Source organism: Nicotiana tomentosiformis, chromosome 12 (genome assembly GCF_000390325.3).
Source record: "Nicotiana tomentosiformis chromosome 12, ASM39032v3, whole genome shotgun sequence".
Taxonomy (NCBI): domain Eukaryota; kingdom Viridiplantae; phylum Streptophyta; class Magnoliopsida; order Solanales; family Solanaceae; genus Nicotiana; species Nicotiana tomentosiformis.
Window position 1 is genome coordinate 108,820,520 of NC_090823.1, and position 23,562 is coordinate 108,844,081.

The window sequence follows — 23,562 nt, forward strand, 5'->3', positions numbered from 1 at the left end:
CAAATAAAACGTGTCAAGTTTAGGGAGGTCCCGAGGTATTTTGCCTTTAGAAAACTGTTAAGATAGCAGATGCTCGTGCAGGTAAAGCAGTTCTGTCTAACTGACCATAGGAAACTTTGAGCATCGATATACATTACTTTTCAGGGCATCAAATCTATATATGTTGTTATTGTCATTCACTTTGATAGGAAAAGCATGTGGAAGGTCAAGATCTGACTTGAGTATTCTAGAATTTAAACTTGTTGACACATGGCCCAGCACAAGCAGAGACAATATGGAGAATTAATCGACAAAACAAAAAGTATGAGAAGAAAAAAGCTAATAGAAGGAGATAATGACATAAAAAGAGATCACAATTTCACTACCAACTAGAAAAAAGAACACAAGTCATGAGGTATATCTGCTCCCCTGAATATTAGAATGTGACCTTTGTTTCTTACAAGAGGAGGAACTGGCTTCATTGGTCCTAGAGTCATGGTGTTCACCATTGTCATATCTACTCCTCCTTATCCCAATGCAATGTTCATCTTTATACAACAAACGAAATCCAAACTCCTTCATTTGTCCAGAAAAAGATAACCTAATAAGCCGAAAGTCATTTGGTGTTTTTCCATTTGCCTTAGATGTATCCCATAAGTTAGCAAGAGGTACCAAGGAAAAATGAATAGTAGATTCTTTATCAAATTGTGGACGGTTGCATAAGGCAAGTTTCTGAGATATCCACGACACTCCATCATCACATACGGGAAACAATTGAGCTGTGGTTTCAATCAAGGTGCCAGAGTAACATACAGCAAATCCCAAGAAGTTATCACGTACATACCAATTTTCAGGCAAATTGACTGATACACTTCTATCCATTCCTTGATAGTGGAACCAACTTGGGATCTTTTTCCGAGGATGCACAATGGTAAAAACTCTTTTGGACAAGGAATCTGAAGCAGAGACGTCATGCTGCAAGGAAGCGATATTCTGAAATAGGGTATGTGCAAACAAATTATAGATCGAATCATTGTAAGCATCATCCTGATCATACAGTGGTGTGAATATCAACTGCTGTAATTTCTTCTTCTTTCTTACTAAATTATGAATACTTTTCAGAGCCATATGACAATCTGCATGCAATGCATCTAATTCTGGGAGCAGCGTAAGACAATTGCACTCTGTTAAGTCCAAGGATCGAAGAGCACCAAGTTGGGCTATGCTTCGAGGCAAATGCTCAAAATTATTTCCTCTGAGATACAAGTTGGGTAGATTAAATTGGGGTAGGTCTTTTAATAAGGAGATGCCACGTGGCACTCCAAAAAAAAAATAGGGGCAAATCTAACCCATAGTATAACGGTAGGATCCCAAATGACCCAATAGTGAGACGGAGGGTAAGTTTAAACAATTTTCGACATTAGAGGAATATATTTGACCCTTTTCCGTTGTTTTAATAAGTATTTCTTCCGTCCCACGCTAAATACAACCTAGGATGAGATTCATATCTTACTAGGAAAATGCTTGAATGAATTTTTTAAATGAGCTTCTCATCAGTTAAAACGATGATTGGGAAGATTTGGGAAAGAAAGACATAAAGGTCTTATAGTAACAATCTAGAACAGCCCAAAATAATATAAAATACATTAATTTGAGCTCTTGGAATTAATTTCAAAAAATTCATTTAAGGACATGCATCATAATTCTAGGACAAGCCAAAATAGAAAGTATCTCAAATTAAACAGGGTGAACGCAATAATATTTGCTTAATATCACTATATTAAAGGACAACGATAATTATAGAGAAAAATAAAAATAAAATAGAATTAAGCTAATGTACCTTTGTTCCCGTCCATAAATGACGCAGTGAACTATATGAGATTTCAAGATGAACAAGCCTTTTGGGTTCAAAATTTTCTGGCAATGACTCTCAAGGATAGTAATTCCAGAGAAACCAACGCAAGTTGTTGGGCAGGTAGTCAATGGAGCCATCATGGGCGCACGATATCTCGATGTTTAATATCCTCAGCCGTTTCATATTTTCCATGGACCTTTTGTTAAAGCATAGTTTTGGACAATAATAAACCCAGATTGTTTCAACAGAAAAGGGTCATCAATGCCCCTAACGTATTGAAAATGGCTCAAAAATGTCCTCAGTTAACATTTGGGACGAGAAATACCCTCAACGTTTTTTTTTGGGCTCAAATCTGCCCATGAGATTTAACAGCCAGTCATGGTCAAATTTACACTTTAAATTTTCACGTGGCACATTATAAGTGTGCCACGTGTATTAAACAATAAACAAAATTAAAATTCTTCTTTAAAAAGATACCCGACCCGACCTGCTGACCCATAATACATATAGCCCATTTAACTAAAACCTAAAAACGAGCGGTAAGTCAGGTTAAACACACACCCCCATTCCTTCTTCCTCATTTAGGTAAATTGTCTTCTTCCTCTTCTTTCTTCCAATTTACTTTATCATAATCTCCCGTTATCTTTGTATAAAAATTTGTTCTTTTGTGATAGAATGTCCAAATTTTTTGTTTCCTCTCAAAGCTCAACCAATTGAGTAGATGTAATTGCGGACAAGTTATGAGTCATTTTACGGCCAATACTCCTATTAATTTATGGAGTAAGTAATATTTTTGCCGAGAAAGCAATTATCTGCTATTGATTAAGAACTTATCTGCTATTGTCATAGCCTGAAGCTTAGTTAGTGCCATTACCCGAAGCAAACTGTTGAAATACAAAGAAACAACTGAATAATACTAAAATGCTTACTACCAAACTGCTGAAATATATATAATAAAATTGAAAAATACTAAACTGCTGAAAATCACCATAAAAGCGTCATCGCCATAACATCAAGTTCACCACAAAAGCAAAGTCATTGCCGTAACTGATTCGACACAAATATATTTTTGTTTAGAATCAGTAAAATCATTGGCGTAACTAATTCATCACAAAAACAACAAAAGATAATCAGTTTACATGTCTATAAGTCTATTGATATTAAACAACATCATCGTAACAAATAATTTAACTTCTAATTGTCCTAAAGCATGGCCCTTTTAGCTTTCAGTTTTGTAATTCTTCTTTCCTTTTCTTCTATAAATTGGTTTGAGGTCATTGCTGCTTTTTCTTCCCAAGTGATCTTTCTTGGGGAATATGGCTGATCAGTAGGTAAATATACACCATTTTCATCTCCCATGAAATTGATCTTCCTGGTACCAGTAGGATTTTGCAGCGGTTTCCTTTGTTTAAGCCTAGTATTAGCTTCAGAAGAGAGGAATGTTTTGATGAAGAATAGTCGCTTGTTTTAGGTTTTAGTTAAATGAGTTATATGTATTATGGGTTAACGGGCCAGGTCGGATATCTTTTTAAAGAAGGATTTTAGTTTTGTTTATTGTTTAATACACGTGGCACACTTATAACGTGCCACGTGAAAATTAAGTGTAAATTTGACCATGACTGGTCTGTTAAATCTCAGGGCAGATTTGAGCCCAAAAAAAACGTTGAGGTTATTTCTGGTCCCAAAGGTTAACCGAGAGCATTTTTGAGCAATTTTCAATACGTTATGGATATTGATGGCCGTTTCCGTTGTTTCAATTGCATTGGTCCCCCGGTAGAAAGATCATTAGTCTACAAACTATAACTTCAAATGTCTGTATAAAATCTGCATGTCAATGTGACTACTTTCTCACTCCTTGCAACGCCAAACTGCGGACATATTTTGTACTATCTATTGTTGCACTTGAAGAGCTAGCACCACTAAAAAAAATTAATTAAGGTTCAATATTAGCCTAGGTCTTTTTTTAAGAAATATGTTGCTTAAGAGAAACACTTTGTAAAATTAATTCTATAATTATATTTTCTAATAATCTATTTTTTGAGAAGTTCTTAAAGTCAAGTCTAAAGTTTTTTCATGTAGTAATAGAACGACTTTTTGATTGAAACGGTACCAAGAAATTGTAATTTTCTTAAATATAAAATATAATCCGTGGTAAATAAATTCCTAATTGAGTTATTATGTACAAAATGTTATACAAATTTCAAGAAACTGGACTAGAGAGATTAAGTGGCTACTAGGCTAATTCATGGCATAATAACATAAGAAAAATGATTTAGGCAGCATTAATTAAAATGGATACTTGACGAAATAGGCAATGTTAGGCAACTAATTTTACTTTTGCTTCTCCTACTAAAGTAAACAACTAAAATGACTTGCATGTGAGAATATGAAGTAAGAGGAACAAATAAATGGATTGGAATATGAAAATTAGGAATTGAATATTATTGCATTATTTGGCCTACTTACCGTATTGTTGATCATTACTTCTTCGAAATCTTCGGCGAGCCACATAGTCTGCTACGTTCTTCCGGATCCTTTTGCACGTTTACTATATATTTACCCATATCTTGTATTAAGTCATGCATTTGAATCCTATAATATACAGAGATGAAAACAAGAGATTTGTCAATTAGGACACCCAAGTCGATATCACCTCCAAAATCACAGCTCTCAAGTATTTGCATGATGTAATCTTTTCTTTTCCCACGTAAGAAGCATGCTATATCTAGAAATATTTCTTGTTGTATGGGCTCCAACCATCATAACTAATTTTGAGCTTGTCAATAATTTTTGAATTACAGTTATTTTTCATTTGCTTTACAACACTTTTCCACTCAATTATATCCCTCTTATATAAGAAAGAACCCCACACTTTCAGGGCTAAAGGAAGACCATTAGCATAACTTACTACCTCCAAAGTTAGCTTCTCAAAACACTCATCTGGAACTTCTTCTTTGAAGGCATATTGATTGAACAATTGAATAGCATCATGTTCAAGTAGTGAAGTCACTTCATATACTATATCATTCTTCCCTGTCACATGTTTGTCTCTAGTTGTTGCAATAATTCTACTGCCATTGCCAAACCAACCAGGATCCCCAGCTAGGTAATCCAAATGATCTTTGTGATCTATGACGTCAAGCACAATTAATACCTTTTTAAAACGAAGTCTACGAGCCATCAACTGCTTTCCATCCTCCTTATTATTAACGCAATTAGCGTTTTCTCTTAACAGTTCAGAAAAAAGGATATTTTGCAAAGAGTGCATTCCACATTTGTTCTCTTTGACATCCGCAAGGAAAAGAACAACTTCAAATTGATATGAGAGTGTATCAAAAATGACTCTTGCTATTGTCGTTTTACCGACTCCCCCCATGCCCCCAGATTCCCACAATCCGAGCATCATTGATTTTTATGTCTAATAGGGATTTTACTTTTTCTAAATGAGTATTTATTCCCATTACATCTCGCAAATAAGAATTACTCTTGCATAATTTGGGCGAAATTTGGCCAACAATCTGTTGAATATTCTCTGATTCAATCCTACATAAATAAGAACGCATAAGACAGTCAAGTATTATAAGTATTTGATAGTGTTATGAGCAATATGTGATGAAAATAGTCCTGAAAACAGTGATAAGGAATCATCAACTGATGAAGACTTACGAGTCCTTCAAGAAGAAAATTATATTTCTATCTTCTGAAGATGAGCAAAGACCCTGTGATGAGGGACAGTGCTCGAAACAGTGTTGTAATACAGATGATGATATTTATAATCTTTATTCCCAGTTTAAAGACATGAATGTCAATGTCTTGACCAATGACAATATTCTAGAACTGTTAAGGGTGATTAAGGACCCTGAATTAAGATCCCAGATCTTAGATAAGATACCAGATAAGATACCTACAAATACAGAAATAGGTACAGAGATTGAAGATATTCCGTCTCAAAAGAGAACTTATATTATGTCAAAAAAATGATTATAGAAAAATCACAGTCTGATAGGCTGACTACTGTCCAAGATTTAGGTATCGAGATTAATAATTTCAAAAAAGAAGTTTCAGAGTTAAAGACTTCTAATGTAGCCTTAGACAAAAGAATTTTTATATTAGAAAATTCTGACACTGAGAAAGGATTCATTATTGATATTACTGAAAAAGGAAACGATATAAGTACGTCACCAGGTGCTAAGAAGAGTAAATTCTTAGGAGCTATTGATTTTTGCAGAAGATAAATTTTTGCAAAAACTCCAGTATTTTACTACCCAATTTCTTTTTTTAAAAATAAAAATCACTCTTTTAATCGATTACAATTTGAAAAGAGAATTTACTGTTTTATTTGACAGCGATGCAGACTTAAGTTGTATAAAAGAAGGAGTAATACCTTCAAGATATTTTTATAAGACCACTCATAGATTAAAAAATGCTAGTGGGAGTCAAATGGGTATTTCTTATAAATTACCTAGAGCATATATTTACCAAAACAATGTTTCTATACCTGAAAGTTTTGTTTTGGTAAAAGATATATCGCAAGATGTAATATTAGGGGTTACTTTCTTTCATAAAAATAATACCTCTTACTAATTGGGATACTAAGAGTTTTTCAGGAACTTTTAATAATAAGAAAATTACTTTTGAGTTTATAACTCAGCCAATTCAAAGTTTTTTGAATGAAATAATTTTTAATAATATTTATGCAAAATTTAAGCAAATTGATTTTTTGAAAAATGAAATTTGTTCTCTTACTATTGAATAAGATTTAAAAAATCCTAAACTAATTAATAAAATTGATTTATTGAAAAAATAGTTTTCTTTACAAATATTTGGAGATCATCCAAACCAGTTTTGGAATAGAAAGAAATATATTGTAAGTCAGAAGACTTCTCAGAGGATAATATTCCTACCAAGGCTAGACCTTGTCAGATGAATTCTGAATATCTAAAGTTATGCAAAAAAGAAATTAATTCCTTACAGGAAAAGGGTTTAATAAGACCCTCAAAGTCCAAATGGTCTTGTGCTGCTTTTTATGTTAATAAATATGCTGAACAGGAACGAGGAGTTCCTAGATTGGTTATTAATTACAAACCTCTTAATAAGGTTTTAAAATGAATTAGATATCCTATTCCTAATAAAAAGGACTTATTAGACATATTACATGATGCTATAATATTTTCAAAATTCGATTTAAAATCAGGTTATTGGCAAATTCAGATATCTGACTGGTAAGTATAAAACTGCTTTTAATATCCCAATGGGACAATATGAGTGAAATGATATGCCTTTTGGTTTAGCCAATAATGCTTGCCATCTTGCAAATATTTATTTTGACACATCATGTTTAAAATCTTTATTAAAGATAAACTTTGCCGTTTGGCAATCAGTTTTTATTAAAAACTTCTGATTATATAAATCAGTTTGGAATTTCATGACACACTTTACTATAGCAAGGATTTCCTTAGCTACAGTAGCATAATTCTTTTGGGAACTATTCTATTTTTCCGAATAAAATTGGACAAGATATTCTTGTTTATCTATTGGGGAGCACTGTTTCAATATTTCTCCATAATTAATATCTCACACATCAGTTTCAACTATCTTTGCCCAACTTGGGTTAGAAAGAGTTAAACAGGGAAGATTATTAACCTTCTGTTTAATTCTTTTGACTGATTCTGTATGATTATCAGTCTATGTCTTAGGATTCTTCTTTAGTCTATCATAAAGAAGAGCAATATCTTTGGCTATATCCTGTATAAATGGAAAAATATAATTTAAACTTCCTAAGAATCTTTGAAGCTGGGTTTTATCAATAATTATATCAGAAAACTTAGAAGCAAATTCAATACTTCTATTAATGGAAATTATTCTACCATTTTCAATATTATGCCCAAGAAATCTTATATTAATTTGGAAAAGAGACATTTTGGGTTTAGATATTACTAGACCATTTTGAATTATAATCTTTTTAAACAAATCCAGATCTTTAAAATGTATTTGAATATATTTTAAAAATACCAAAATATCATTTATATAGACAATTATAAAGTCTGTATAAGGGATAAAAATATCATTCATAATTTTCTGAAATTTAGACGGGGTATTTTTCAAATCAAAAGGCATAACATTTTACTCATATTGTCCCATTGGGACATTAAAATCAGTTTTATACTTATCAATTTCAGATATTTGAATTTGCCAATAACCCAAGATATTACTAGAGCATTCTGAATTATAATCTTTTTAAACAAATCTAGATGTTTAAAATGTATTTCAATATTTTTTGAAAATACTAAAATATCATCTATATATACAATTATAAAGTCCGTATAAGGGATGAAAATATCATTAATAATTTTATGAAATTCAGAGGGGGAATTTTTCAAACCAATTTTTAAAAAGTTTCCATCTGGATTTTTTAAATTCTTCACAAATAATTTTTCTTGTCGGTGAACCCGGACTCTTCTCAGCACTTGCTAACGTACTTATGAGTTTGATAGGTTTCGGCGTCGGGTGTTGAGTTTGGAAGTTTCAAAGTTCATTAGGCTTGAATCTATGTGCGATTTGTGTTTTGATGTTGTTTGAGGTGATTTGATGGTTCGACTAAGTTCGTATGATATTTTAAGACTTGTTGGTATATTTGGTTGAGGTCCGGGGGGCCTCGGGTTGATTTCGGGTGGTTATCGGACCAAGGGTTGAAGTTGAAGAATTGCTGAAGATTTGCAACTGATGGTGTAATCGCACCTGCGGATTGGGAACCACAGGTGCGAGAGCCCGCAGAAGCGGGAAGGGAGCCGCAGAAACGGGCCAGGAAGGAATTGGCAGAGGTAGCAGGTGCGAGGTCCTTTCCGCACCTGCGAGGCCGCAGATGCGGCAAAAAGGGCGCAAAAGCGGAGTGTGAAGGAGTTGAGGGTGTAGGCTGCTTCAGCAGAAGCGGATCATGGGCCGCAGAAGCGCCTCCGCAGGTGCGAGACCTGGAGTGCAGGTGCGAGCCCCGGTGAGTTAAGTGACTTTCGCAGGTGCGGAGTTTTCACCGTAAAAGTGGGACCGCAGAAGCGGATTTTGGGACCGCACGTGCGGTTTGACTAGGCAAAACATATAAACATAAGGGCTCGTGATTTTCTTCATTTTCTAACGTTTTGAGCTCGGATTATGGAGGTTTGTGAGAGGATATTTCAAGGGAATTCTTGAGGTAAGTTTCTTGTGTTCATCTTTCTTCAATAATTGTGTTTCCCCAATGATTTTCCACCTAATTGGTGTGTTTTTGAGGTTTAATTTGGGGGTTTGAGGCTAGGGATTTGGAGAGTTGATTTTAGGGATTTAAATGACCAATTGGTATCAGATTTGGATGAATTTGGTACGACTAGACTCGTGGTTGGATGGGCTTTCGGATTTTGTGAGTTTAGTTGGATTCCGAGACGTGGTCCCAACGGGCGATTTTGAACCAATTTCGGATTTTGAGTTATAACTTAGTAATTTCTTATAGAATTGATTCCTTTAGCTCGTATTAATTGTATTGTACTATTTGTGGCTAGATTCGGGTCATTTGGAGACTGATTTGTGAGGCAAAGGCGTATTGGAGTAGAGATTTGCTCGGATTGAGGTAAGTAACACTTCTAAACTTGGTTCTGAGGGTTCGAAATCCCGAATTAATGTGTTATGTGATTGGTATTGAGGTGACGCACATGCCAAGTGACGGGCATGCACCATGAGAATTGTGACCTGATCGATTCCATGGCACTGTCTAGTAGTTCTAGCTTGTTGATATCCGTGTTTTCATCATGTGATAAAGTAATTGAGCTGTTACTCATGCTAGATATCATGTTTAGGCTTTATGTCGGTACTGTTGGAACCCATAGTGGTCATTTCTGCTGTTGTCTTACTGATTTTATTGATATTTCGTACTCAGTCATATTCATTCATTTCATATCATATCTCAGTCTCTGTTGTTATTATCGATATATCATATCATTTTTTTCGGCTAGTATCATGACACTGTGAGCCCGTGAGAGAGAGACTGGAGAGATTGATGACCAAGTGAGGTCGAGGGCCTGATTATGAGTGACATTTATGGGATCGAGCTGCATACTGCAGCGGTTATACTGATTTATGATAGCGCTTGGGCTGAAGGAGCCCCTCCGGAGTCTGCACACACCCCTAGTGAGCGCGGTTGATTATACAACATGTGCATTGGTATGTAGAAGTAGAGGAGTTATATTCTTCATATCATTTAGATTCGATTCATTTTATTGTTTTGAGATATCTATCGAACTTGAAAGTATGTCTACGTTTCTACACTCTCATTTTCTATATTGAACTTTGCTGGTTGAGTTCGTCACTACTTTCAGTCCAAAGTTTGGTTTTGTTACTTATTGAGTTGGTTATACTCACGCTACACCCTGCACCTCGTGTGCAGATCCAAGTACTTCCGGTAATGGTGGCTGCTGAGTGAGGAGTCGAGATCTCGGAGACTATCGAGGTAGCTGCATGGCGTTCACAGGCCTCGACTCTCCTTCATTATCTTTATTTGTATTTCAGTTCTTATTCCAAAGACATTGTAGTAGGTTGTATCCTGGTATAGATGCTCATGTACTCGGTGACACCCCGGTTTTGGGAGAGATTTGTATTGCGTTGTGGTTTTATTTCGGTTTTCAAAGGGTTTTCTTAAATATTAACTGCTTCCGCTTAATTTTCAAAGCTTTTATTTGGTTGAACTGGTTGAGTAGTTGGCTTGCCTAGTTCCACGATAGGCACCATCACGACGGTCGATTTTGGATTGTGACAAAAGTGTGTCATGAAATTCCAAACTGATTTATATAATAAGAAGTTTTTAATAAAAACTGATTGCCAAGCGGCAAAGTTTATCTTTAATAAAGATTTTAAACATGATGTGTCAAAACAAATATTTGCAAGATGGAAAGCATTATTGGCTCCATTCAAGTTTGAGATAATTTATAAAAAAGGATCAGATTATAATCTTCCTGATCTTTCTGATTTTCTTCTAATTGCTTTACCTGTTTAATTAAAACTGTGTTTCTTTTATTCTGTGCTCAATATTTGAAAGTTGAATTTCTTAATTTAATTATTATTAATATGAAGCATTTGACACTTTTAAATTTGGTATTGAGGCAACGTGCTAAAAATTGTAAAATAATATTTTTGTTGAGTTATTCATTCCCGAATAATTTGTGTGATTTTCATACTCATTGTGATTGAGCGATGAGCTCCTTATTGTGGAAAATATTATTGTTGTTGATTTATTTTGGCAAGTCGAAATATTTGGGCACTTGAGGTACAAATTATAATATATTGTGATATTGATACGCATGCAGTGGTCTAAGGTCTGGGTGTTGAAACACATGCGGTGAGATAAGGGTGGATTGATACGCGTGGCTAGTAGGGGAACTACTAGAAGTCATGTGGTGTGATAAGGGTGGCTAAAATACAGGATGCTATTTCAGAAAAAAAAATGTTTTCTTTAAAATTAAATGTGAAGGCTCCCACGGTGATATAAGGAAATGAGATATTGTGAATTTATTTATGATTTGGGACTACGAGGCGGTACCTCGGGAGTGCCCTTGTTGATATTTCTTTATGGCTGCATTTGCCTTTGGTTATTTTGGTGATTTTCTTAAAGTTGTAAATTTCTGTTTTTCCTTCCGCGAGGTATTGTTTGCCCTTATTCTGTGTAGTAAAATTGTGACATACTACTTACTTGATTTATTCTCATTGTAATTTTTATTATTATATTGTTAAACTTTTCACCCTGTCTTTTATTATTCTAGTAGGTCCTGACCTGACCTCGTCACTACTCTACCGGGGTTAGGCTTGGCACTTACTTGGTACCGCTGTGGTGTACTCATACTACGCTTATGCACATCTTTTTGTGCAGATCCAGGTACTTCCTACCAGCCCAGATATCAGTGAGCTACCTGTGTACGGAGACTTCGAGGTATATCTGCCAGCGTCCGCAGACTCCGGAGTCCCCTTCTGTCCTTATTATGTTGCTTCTTTATTTTATTTAGACTCTGATATATAGAGACATTGAGAAAAAATTCTTAGAATCTTGTGACTTATTCCTACCGGGTTTTGGGAGTTGTAATTATGTGAATTGCAGATTTATTTATTTCAGATTTTTATTGTTATTCCGCATTGATAGGCTTACCTAGTCTTAGAGACTAGGTGCCATCACGACATCCTACAGAGGGAATTTGGGGTTGTGACAAGTTGGTATCAGAGCTCTAGGTTTATAGGTGTTATGAGTCACAAACATGTTTAGTAGAGTCTCGCGGATCGTACAGAGACGTCTGTAATTATCTTCGGGAGGCTAAGGACCTATTAGGAAATGTTCACTTCTTTGATTCCTTATCGTGCTCATTTGTTGACTTCGAAGTTCTAAACCATTGTCTTTCTATTCTCTCACAGATGGTGAGGACATGCACAACTAGATCCGATTATCAAACACTCGCGCCCCCTGTTGGAGCCGCAAGAGGCCGGAGTCGGGACAAAGGTCATGCCAGAGGCCGAGGAAGACCACATGGTGCATCCAGAGCACCTGCACGAGCAGCTGCAACAGAGCCACCAGTAGCTCCAGTTGGATAGCAGGAACCTGAGATGCCTGTTACTACCCCTGCACTTCAGGAGACTCTTGCCCTGTTTCTGAGCATGTTTGGCATTCTAGCTTAGGCAGGGTTGATTCCACTTGCTCCTGCCATATATCAGGCTGGGGGAGGAGCACAGAGTCCCGCCGCCCGTACCCCAAAGCCACCATCCTAAGTTGACCATGCCCAGAGGTTATACCAGTACAACCAGTTATCCCAGTTCGGACCGAGGCTAGAGCAGCAGTTTCAGAGAGGGAGCAACTCAGGCTCAACTCCTATTGTAAGGGATTTTCTTGATGTATTTCCAACGGATCTTCCGGGTATGCCACCCGACATGGATATTGAATTTGACATTGATTTGTTACCGGGCACTCAACTCAATTTTATTCCACCATATCGTATGGCCCCAGCAAAATTGAAGGAATAAAATGAGCAGTTATATGAGCTGCTTGATAAGGGTTTTATTCGGCCTAGTGTATCGCCTTAAGGTGCTCCTGTCTTATTTGTGAAGAAGAAGGATGGTTCTATGCGAATGTGTACTGATTGCCGCCAGATGAACAAGGTTACAGTGAAGAACATGTATCCATTGCCACGTATTGATGACCTATTTGATCAGCTTCAGGGTGCCAGAGTGTTCTCTAAGATTGACTTACGTTTGGGCTATCATCAGTTGAAGATTCGGGAGCTAGATATCCCGAAGACTGCCTTCAGGACTCGGTATGGTCATTATGAGTTCCTTGTAATGTCATTTGGGTTGACCAATTCCCCAGCAATATTTATGCACTTAATGAATATTGTATTTTAGCCCTATCTTGATTCTTTCATCATTGTGTTTATTGACGACATTCTGGTGTACTCCCGGAGTCGGGAAGATCATAAGTAGCACCTGAGTACTGTGCTTCAGACTTTGAGAGAAAAGAAGTTGTATGCAAAATTTTCAAAGTGTGAATTTTGGCTTGATTTAGTAGGATTTTTGGGTCATGTGGTAATGAACAAGGGGATCCAGGTAGATCCGAAGAAAATTAAAGTAGTGCAGAGTTGGCCCAGACCGTCCACAGCTACCGAGATCCGGAGTTTCCTTGGTTTGGTAGGGTATTATCGCTGATTTGTAGATAGTTTCTCTTCTATTGCTGCACCTATGACCAAATTGACCCAGAAGGGTGCTCCGTTCAGGTGGATCGAGGAATTGTAGATTGTTTCTCTTCTATTGCTGCACCTATGGGAGATGACGGTGTATTACAGATGCAGGGCAGGCTATGTGTGCCTAATGTAGATGGTTTGCGCGAGCTGATTCTCCAGGAGGCTCACAGTTTGTGGTACTCCATTCATCCAGGTGCCGCGAAGATGTATCAGGACTTGAGACAACACTTTTTTTGGAGGTGGATGGAGATAAACATAGTGGAGTATGTCTCTCGGTGCCTAAATTGTCAACAGATGAAATATGAGCATCAACGACCGGGTGGATTGCTTCAAAAGTTGGAGATTCCAGAATGGAAATAGGAGCGGATCACTATGGATTTCGTTGTTGGGCTCCCACAGACTTAGAAGAAGTTCGATGTAGTTTGGGTGATTGTGGATAGATTGACCAAGTCAACTCATTTTATTCTAGTAGTTACTATTTACTCTTCGGAGCAGCTGGCCCAAGTTTATATTCGCGAGATCATCAGGCTTCATGGCGTACCAGTATCTATCATCTCTGACCGGGGTACGTAGTTTACATCACGGTTTTGGAGGGCCGTACAACGTGAGTTGGATACTCGGATAGAGTTGAGTACAACATTTCACCCTCAAACGGGCGGGCAATCCGAACGCACTATTTAAATACTGGAGGACATACTTTGTGCATGTGTAATAGATTTTGGGGGTGCTTGGGATCAGTTCTTGCCACTTGCGGAGTTTGCTTACAAAAACAGTTGTCAGTCGAGCATTCAGATGGTGCCGTATGAGGCCTTATATGGTAGGCGAAGCCGGTCTCCAGTGGGTTGGTTTGAGCTGGGCGAAGCTAGACTATTGGGTACGAACTTGGTTCAAGATTCTTTGGAAAAGGTTAAATTGATTCAGGATCGGCTTAGTACAGCCCAATCTAGACAAAAGAGTTATGCGGGATCAGAAGGTTTGTGATGTTTCATTCATGGTTGGTAAGCGGGTCTTGCTCCGGGTTTCACCCATGAAGGGTGTTATGAGGTTCGGGAGGAAGGGCAAGTTGAACCCGAGGTATATTAGGCATTTTGAGATTCTTGAAAGAATTGGAGAGGTGGCTTATAGACTCGCACTATCACCTAATCTCACTACAGTTCATCCAGTGTTCCATGTTTCCATGCTCTGGAAGTATCACGACGATCCTTCTTATGTGTTACACTTCAGCTCAGTCCAGTTGGACAAGGATCTATATTATGTCGAGGAACCAGTGGCCATTTTGGACAGACAAGTTAGAAAGTTGAGATCGAAGACCATCGCCTCAGTAAAAGTACAGTGGAAGGGTCATCTGGTCGAGGAGGCGACTTGGGAGACCGAGCATGAAATGTGCATCTGTTATCCTCATATTTTCACCACTCCAGGTATAATTCTAAACCCGTTCGAGGACTAACGTTTGTTTAAGAGGGGGAGGATGTAACGACCTGGCCAGTCGTTTTAAAAGTTATAGCCCCGTTTCCCCATTTACAGCTCCTTTTGTACTTTATAACTGTTATGTGACTTGCCGGAGTAGTTGGTTCGGGTCCGAAGATATTTCAGAATGAATTGAGACACTTAGTCTCAAGGTTGAAAGCTTAAGTTGAAAAGGTTGACCGAATGTTGACTTATGTGAAAACGACCCCGGAATAGAATTTTGATGATTCCAATAGCTCCGTATGGTGATTCTGGACTTAGGAGTATGTCCGAAATATTATTTGGAAGTCCGTAGTGGAATTAGGCTTGAAATGGTGAAAATTAAATTTTTGGGAAGTTTGACCCGGGAGTTGACTTTTTGATATCGAGGTCGAAATCCAATTCTGAAAATTTTCATAGCTCCGTTATGTCATTTATGACTTGTGTGCAAAATTTGAGGTCAATCAGACTTGATTTGATAGGTTTTGGCATCGAATGTAAAAATTAGAAATTCTTATGTTCCTTAATCTTGAATTGGGTATGATTCGTGGTTTTAGCATTGTTTTATATGATTTGAGGTTTCAACTAAGTTCGTATGATGTTTTAGCACTTGTTGGTGTATTTGGTTGAGGTCCCGAGGGCCTCAGGTGAGTTTCGGATGGTTAACAGATCAATTTTGGAATTTGCATTCCAGTTGAAGAATGCTGGTTTTCTTTCATTGATTTCCTTCTACGCGATCGCATGAGAATGTCCGCGATCACGTCAAGCGCGTAGGGTCTTTTCTGGGCAGGTTGCAATTTCACTTCGCGATCGCGGGACCTTGTCTACGATCGCATAGAAGAAATCACTGGGGAGAATGTTTAAGTTCTGATTTTCCATTTTACCAAATTGGAGCTCGGAAAGAGGCGATTTTCGGGATATTTTCAAGGAAAATGTTGGGGTAAGTGTTCTTAACTCAATATTGATCAGATTACCCGAATCTATGGTTGTTTTAACATTTAATTGGTGAATTAAGTTGGAAGATTTAGAAAATCCTCTTGGTTTAATTTGAATATTTGAGGGTCGAGTTGATGTCGGATTTTAGTAAAATTTATATGGTTAGACTCGTGGTTGAATGGGCGTTCGTACTTTGAAAATTTTGTCGGGTTCCAAGATGTGGGTCCTACAGGCGATTTTTGGGTTAAATTTTGAATTTTGTTAGAAAATTTGTATTTTCATATGGAATTCATTCCTATAATTTGTATTGATTGAATTTAATTAATTATGATTAGATTCGATCCGATCGGAGTCGAAAAATCGAGGAAAATGCATACTACTTGACTGATTGAGCGTGGTTTGAGGTAAGTGACTTGTCTAACTTTGTATGGGGGAAATTTTCCTTAGGATTGGTATTGATATGAAAATGTTGATGTGTTGAAAGTCGTGTACACGAGGTGACGAGTGTGTACACGGGCTAAATAGGGAAGATTATGTCTTTAAATTGTATAGAGCATTGTTGCATATTAATTAAATTATTTTATTTGGTTATATTCATCGTCATTCATCTATTTTTATATTTTAAATTTTCCTGACATTTTTTCTGCTAATTGCTTTACCTATTTAATTGAAACTCTGTTTCTTTTATTCTGTGCTCAATATTTGAAAGTTGAATTTCTTAATTTAATTATTATTAATATGAAGTATTTGACACTTTTAAATTTGGTATTGAGGCAACGTGCTACAAATTATGAAATAATATTTTTGATGAGTTATTCATTCCCGAATATTTTATGGGATTTTTATACTCATTGTGATTGAGCCATGAGCTCCTTATTGTGAAAACTATTGTTGTTGTTGATTTATTTTGGCAAGTCGAAATATTTGGGCACTTGAGGTACAAATTATGATATATTGTGATATTGATACGCATGCGGTGGTATAAGGTCTGGGTGTTGAAACACATGCGGTGAGATAAGGGTGACTTAATACACGTGGCTAGTAAGGGAGCTGCTAGAAGTCATGCGGTGTGATAAGGGTGGCTAAAACGCGGGATGCTATTTTAGGAAAAATATTTTCTTTAAAATTAAATGTGAAGGCTCCCGCGGTGATATAAGGAAATGAGATATTGTGAATTTATTTATGATTTGGGACTACGAGGCGGTACCTCGGGAGTACCTTTGTTGATATTTCTTTATGGCTGCATTTGCCTTTGGTTATCTTGGTGATTTCCTTAAAGTTGTAAATTTCTGTTTTTCCTTCCGCGAGGTATTGTTTGCCCTTATACTGTGTAGTTAAATTGTGACATACTACTTACTTGATTTATTCTCATTGTCATTTTTATTATTATATTGTTAAACTTTTACCCTGTCTTTTATTATTCTAGTAGGGCCTGACTTGACCTCGTCACTACTCTACCGATGTTAGGCTTGGCACTTACTGGGTACCATTGTGTTGTACTCATACTATGCTTCTGCACATCTTTTTGTGCAGATCCAGGTACTTCCTACCATCCCAGATATCAGTGATCTACCTATGTACGAAGACTGCGAGGTATATCTGCCAGCGTCCGTAGACTTCAGAGTCCCCTTCTATTCTTATTATGTCGCTTCTTTATTTTCTTTAGACTCTGATATATAGAGACATTGAGAAGAAAATTCTTAGAAGCTTGTGACTTATTCCTACCGGGTTTTGGGAGTTGTAATTATGTGAATTGCAAATTTATTTATTTCAGATTTCTATTGTTATTCCGCATTGATAGGCTTACCTAGTCTTAGAGACTAGGTGCCATCACGACATCCTATAGAGGGAATTTGGGGCCGTGACAGTAAAATACCTCTAGTTCAGCCACTCGATTCCAACTCTGTTTCACAAATCTATGCATATATTTATACCCCAGTGTCTCTCCAATTACATACACAATCAGTGCACTCTTCCATTTTTGAATTTCTTTATTAACATCATCCTTTTCTAGTTGAACTACAACTTTCCCCTCAACAATAGCAGGAGGGATGTAATCTAATTTTAAACCATTTTCTGAACTACGATTACCTGCAAAGAGGGATGTCCATGCAATTGGCTTCTCTTTGTTCTTGATTGTTGGTTCCAGATTTGGGATGTCCTTACTTGTACTCGCATGATCTGTTGCTTTCGATGGTGTAATCTCTGTACACATTCTTAGAGATGGGCTAGTGCTCAAGTCCAGTCTCTTTGCGGTGTGTTGCACTGTAGCACCCCGAAATTTTTTGAAATACTTAAGCGCTATTAAGAAAGTTGATGTGCGCTAATTATATTACTTTGTGTGTAGTCGAGGACTCTTAATATGATGGATAGTAATTGAATATGATAATAAGTGTACAAGGCATATTATAAGTGATGTGGGGTCTAAGAAGAGCCCTAAGTCTAAGTCAAGTTGGAAATTACATGATAGACTAAAGTTCTAAATGAGTACGCACAAGACCAAACTTTGGACAAGAATATATACACACATATATAAATGGTTATGTGATGGAAAACCTATAAAATGAAAGATTTTCGAGTCTAGTTTCTAACGCTTCAAACCGTTTGTTATTTGGACATTCCTACAAGAAGTTATGACCAAATTACCAAATATTAGCGGAGGAGTCCGCTGTAACGACCCGACTTGTCGTTTTAAGAATTTACGCCCTGTTCAGTGACTTAAGGTCTCAAGCAGCTTCGCAATATGTATTATGACCAGTGGGTGTGGTCGAGTTTGATTTACTGAAGATTCCGCATTACATTAAAAGAACAATCCTTATTTAGAAGCTTAAATGGAAAGAGTAGACCGAAGAGTTGACTTTTGAGTAAACGACTCCGGAATAGAATTTTGATGATGTCAATAACTCCGTATGGTGATTTTGGACTTAGGAGCGTTTCTGAAAAATTATTTGGAGGTCCGTAGTGGAATTAAGCTTGAAATGGCGAAAGTCGAATTTTCGAAAAGTTTGACCGGGGGGATGACTTTTTGATATCGGGGTCGAAATTCAATTCTGAAAATTTTATTACCTCAATTAAGTCATTTATGACTTGTGTGCACAATTTGAGGTCAATCAGACTTGATTTGGTAGGTTCCGGCGTCGTTTGTAAAAATTAGAAGTTTCAAAGTTCATTAGGCTTGAATTGGGGTATGATTCGTGTTTTTAGAATTGTTTGATGTGATTTAAAGGCTCTACTAAGTTCGTATGATGTTTTAGGACTTGTTGGTATATTTGGTTGGGGTCTCGGGGGGCCTCGGGTGAGTTCGGATGCTTAACGGATCGAATTTGGATTTGGAGGAGGAGCTGAAGCAACTGGGCATCTGGTATGATCGCACCTGCGCAAAAAAGGGCCACAGGTGCGAGCTCGCGGATGCGAGGCAGTAGTCGCTGAAGCGGAAATACATGGGTTGGCAAGGCACCGTGGGTGCGAAAACTTTTGCCGTGGGTGCGAAGACCGCAGGCGCGAAGATATCACCGCGTGTGCGGACATCGCAGGCGCGAGAGTTTTGCCGCGGGTGCGAAGACCGCAGTTGCGAAGTAATCACCACAGGCATGGACATCGCATGCGCGAGAGTTTTGCCGCAGGTGCGAAGAAATCACCGCGGGTGCGAAAACCCCCGGGCAGTACAAAAAATAGAGGGGTTCCGAGCTTTTGCCATTTTTGGGCATTTCAAGCTTGGGTTGGGAAATGTTTGAGCAACGTTTTCACGGGAAAATTGGAGGTAAGTCCCTTGTGATCATTTCTACTCCATAATATTAAATTATCATCGAATAATCCGACTAGATTACATGTTTTTGAGGTGTAAATCGGGGGTTTGAACCTAGGAATTTGAAAATAAGATTTGAAGATTTGGAGGTCGAGTTGAGGTCGGATTTTGGTAAAATTGGTATAATTAGACTCGTGGTTGAAGGGGCTTTCGGATTTTGTAACTTTTGTCGGGTTTCGATACGTGGGCCCCACAGTCGATATTTGAGTTAAATTTTAGATTTTGTTGGAAAATTAGTATTTTCATATGGAATTTATTCCTATAATTAGTATTTACTGAATTGAATTTAATCTGAATAGATTTGAGCTATCCGAAGGATTTATTCAAGCAAGACGACTATTTTGGAATATCAGCATAACTTCAAAAAGGTAAGTGTCTTGCTTAACCTCGAGTGGGGGAATTACCCCTTAGGCATCGAGTCTTATGTGCCATTTGTAAAATGTGAAAAGCCGTGTACGCGAAGTGACGAGTACGTACTCGGCTTATATGTGCAAATTTTATTGAGTTAAAGTCTTGAGCATATTGTGTAGTAAATTGGATAATTGTTGGGATTTATTTAGTCATCTGTTTGCCATGCTTCAATTCGCATTTATTGAATTTATTTTTATATGATGATTTGATGTGCATGTTACATGTATATTTTTGTGAATTCTGTGAGTTTGATGGTTTGATATTCGTGGGATCTAATTTCATTATGGATTTTTTTTTTCCTGCAAATAATTAATTAAATGAGTTTAAGAAGAGGTGTTAATATAATTATCTAAATTTGGATTAATGAAGGTGTGCCCTATGTTGACTATTTTTCTATCTCTGTTGATTGTTTTTGAGGTTTTATATATATTGTGTGGAGCCTTGGGCTATTTGTTATGAAATTAATTGATTGTATTATATCCTTGGAATTTGTTGTGGCCATTGGGCAAACTGTAATGTGAATTGATTTTTGTTATGTTGCCGTGATAATTTTTTGTGTAAATTGTTGTGTTGTGTGAGTTGTTATTTTGAGGACATAAGGGTGGCATTCCATTGTTGATATTATATGGGTATAAGGGTGGTATTTCACAATTGTTATGTATGTTGGGATATTATTTGGGCGGAGTGATAAGGGTGGCTATATGAGCGATAAGGGTGGCTATAGGAGTGATAATGGTGGATATAGGAGAGATAAGAGTGGCTATAGGAGCGATAAGGGTGGCTATTGATATTGTCAGGGCGGAGGGATAAGGGTGGCTATAGGAGGGATAATGGTGGCTATTGTCAAGGTGATATGTGATGATGTGGAGTTGTTGCGTTGGTGATTGTTATGTGATATTGTAATTTTTCTTGTGTTTATTTTTATATCTTGTGCCATTGGTCTTGGTGTTGGTAAATTGGTTATAGTCTGATTTATGTTGAAATTGGGGTCTGTGGCCATTTCCAGACTGATTATGATATGAAAATGTGGGTACGAGGTGCCGGAAGTAAATAATGATGATATTGGCACGTGAATTGTCCGTGCAGTTGTGATATGAAATGAGAGCACGAAGTGCCGGGGAAGTATGATGATTTAACTATAGGCACAAAGTACCGTGAAAATATGAAAGAGGGCTGAGACCGGTGTTTATAAAAAAAATAAATGAAAATGGGATGAGACCCGTGGTTGAATGATTATGAAATGAAGTGTCACATGGGGACTTTTTAATTGAAATAATTATATTCAAAATATTTATTTGGAAGCATTTTTATTCAAAACGATTTATTGGAAATGATTACATTCGAAAGATATTTACTTAAAAAAATTATATATGAGAGAGATTTATTTAAAGGAAGTATATTTGAAAGATATTTATTTAAAGAAATTATATTTGAAAGAGAGTTATTTGAAAGAATTATATGTAAAAGATATTTATTTGAAAAAAATGAATTAATTGGGTGTAATTGTATTTATTAATTGTTGAGCGAAATAATGGTGTTCTTGTAGTCTGTTGTGCATATCACTGGTTGTTTTATGTTACCCTTATTGTTATTTGTTTCCTATTATTTTATATATTATATTGCACAGGTTATTAGACTAGTGAGTGTCTTGACTGTACCTCGTCTCTACTCCACTGAGGTTAGTCTTGATTCTTACTGGGTACCGACCGTGGTGTACTCATACTACACTTCTGCACATTTTTGTGCAAAGCCAGGTATTGGAGATATCGGACTTGAGCAGAGTTAAAGTGGGATCGTAAGGATTCAAGGTAGAGCTGCTTGGTCGACCCAGTCCCTTAGAGTCTTTTTCTTTCATTGTACTGTTAATTTTTAATAAAAAAGTATTGTATATTCGATCCTCGTGATCATCCCACGTATTCAGTTAGAGTTCATGACTCAGTACTACCAGTCTTGGGAGGTTATATATATTCATATTTGTTCCGCTGTTAGTTTTGATTACTATTTAATTTTAAAAAAAATGGCTTCAAAAATGTAATTGAAATCGGCGTACCTAGTCTTAAAGACTAGGTGCCATCACGACGCCTGTGGTGGGATTTTGGGCCGTGACATCCGCGGATGCGAAGGCCGCATTCAAAAGAGAGGCTGGCAGTGAAGTGCTGCCATAGCGTCCAGGTCCGCATCCGAGCTTCAAAGAGGAGTGAAGTGGGGATGCGAAGCATCCAGGGCCACATCCGTAACCCAGAAATCTTGGCCTATAAATGCAAGGTCAGGGGAGGAGATTATTTTGAGTATTTGGGGATTAAGGTTCTTGAGGTGAAGGGGCTATTTTGAGCTCAAATCAAGTCCAATAAACCAAGGTAAGTTATTGATGATAATTTGGGTTGATTATTACTCAATATACATGAGTTCTAACATCATTCTTACATCCAAATACTAGATTTCTTAATCAAATCTTCAAGAACACAAAAATCATCAAAGTTGATTTTTTAAGATTGATCTACTAGAAGTAATTCCAATACTTTAAACTCATTTAATATGAGTAGTTATAAGTATTTGAAGCATTTGTTACAAGTTTTAATGGTTGAAAGATTGGATTATAAAACTCTAGTTCATGGCATGAATAGTACTTTTGAGAAAATAAGAGAGAAGATGAATGGTAATCTTGACGATGAAATTTATCAATGCAATGAACCTATGGAATTATTTGTGTAGCAAAAGATGGAAGTGATCAACTAAGTAATCACCCGAATTGTATATTTTGTAAGTGTTGATTATGGAAGACGGTGAATAGTAACTTGGTGGCAATGGACAATTGATGTAGTATCATTAATGACTTCGAATGGGTATTAAAACATAAGAATGAAGTTAAATGGTCTAGCATGTAAAACTATTTAGCGATTTGAGTTGTTGGAGGCTTGTAGCTAACTTGTGAGTCATATATGGATGTTGATCAATATCTTAGGTCATATTTTGATGTAATTAGGATATCTAATTGTAGATATCGACTTGTTGGTGATATTGAGAATTTTAATCAACATTGGAATGATGGAGGAGGATTAAAAGCTTGTGAATGTTAATAAAGCGAAAGCTAGGTAAGTTGATTAAAACTTACTCTTCTTGAGGGACTTTCTCTAAAAGCATGTTTCGAGTTAATACTTAAGTTAGTTGCAAATGTGCTTTCGTGCTTGTGGGGACAAACAAGTACGGATGTCTCCATGTACTAGAACATTATATTGCATATGTAGTGCCATGCCATTTTATAAAATTTTATTTTTAAATCTTGTTGGAAAAGTGACACTCAAGATAAATGTTATAAGTTTTTATCAAAACTTACGTATTGACAAGAGTATACATATTTGAGTGCTAAAGATACGTTTTTCATGAAAAGTATTTCT

General features: G+C 36.8%; 1 pseudogene; it reads right to left on the reverse strand.

Moving 5' to 3' along the window:
• Positions 1-368: 368 nt before the first annotated feature.
• LOC104090708 (TMV resistance protein N-like) overlaps positions 369-23,562 on the reverse strand; it is a 76,605-nt pseudogene continuing 53,411 nt past the window's right edge.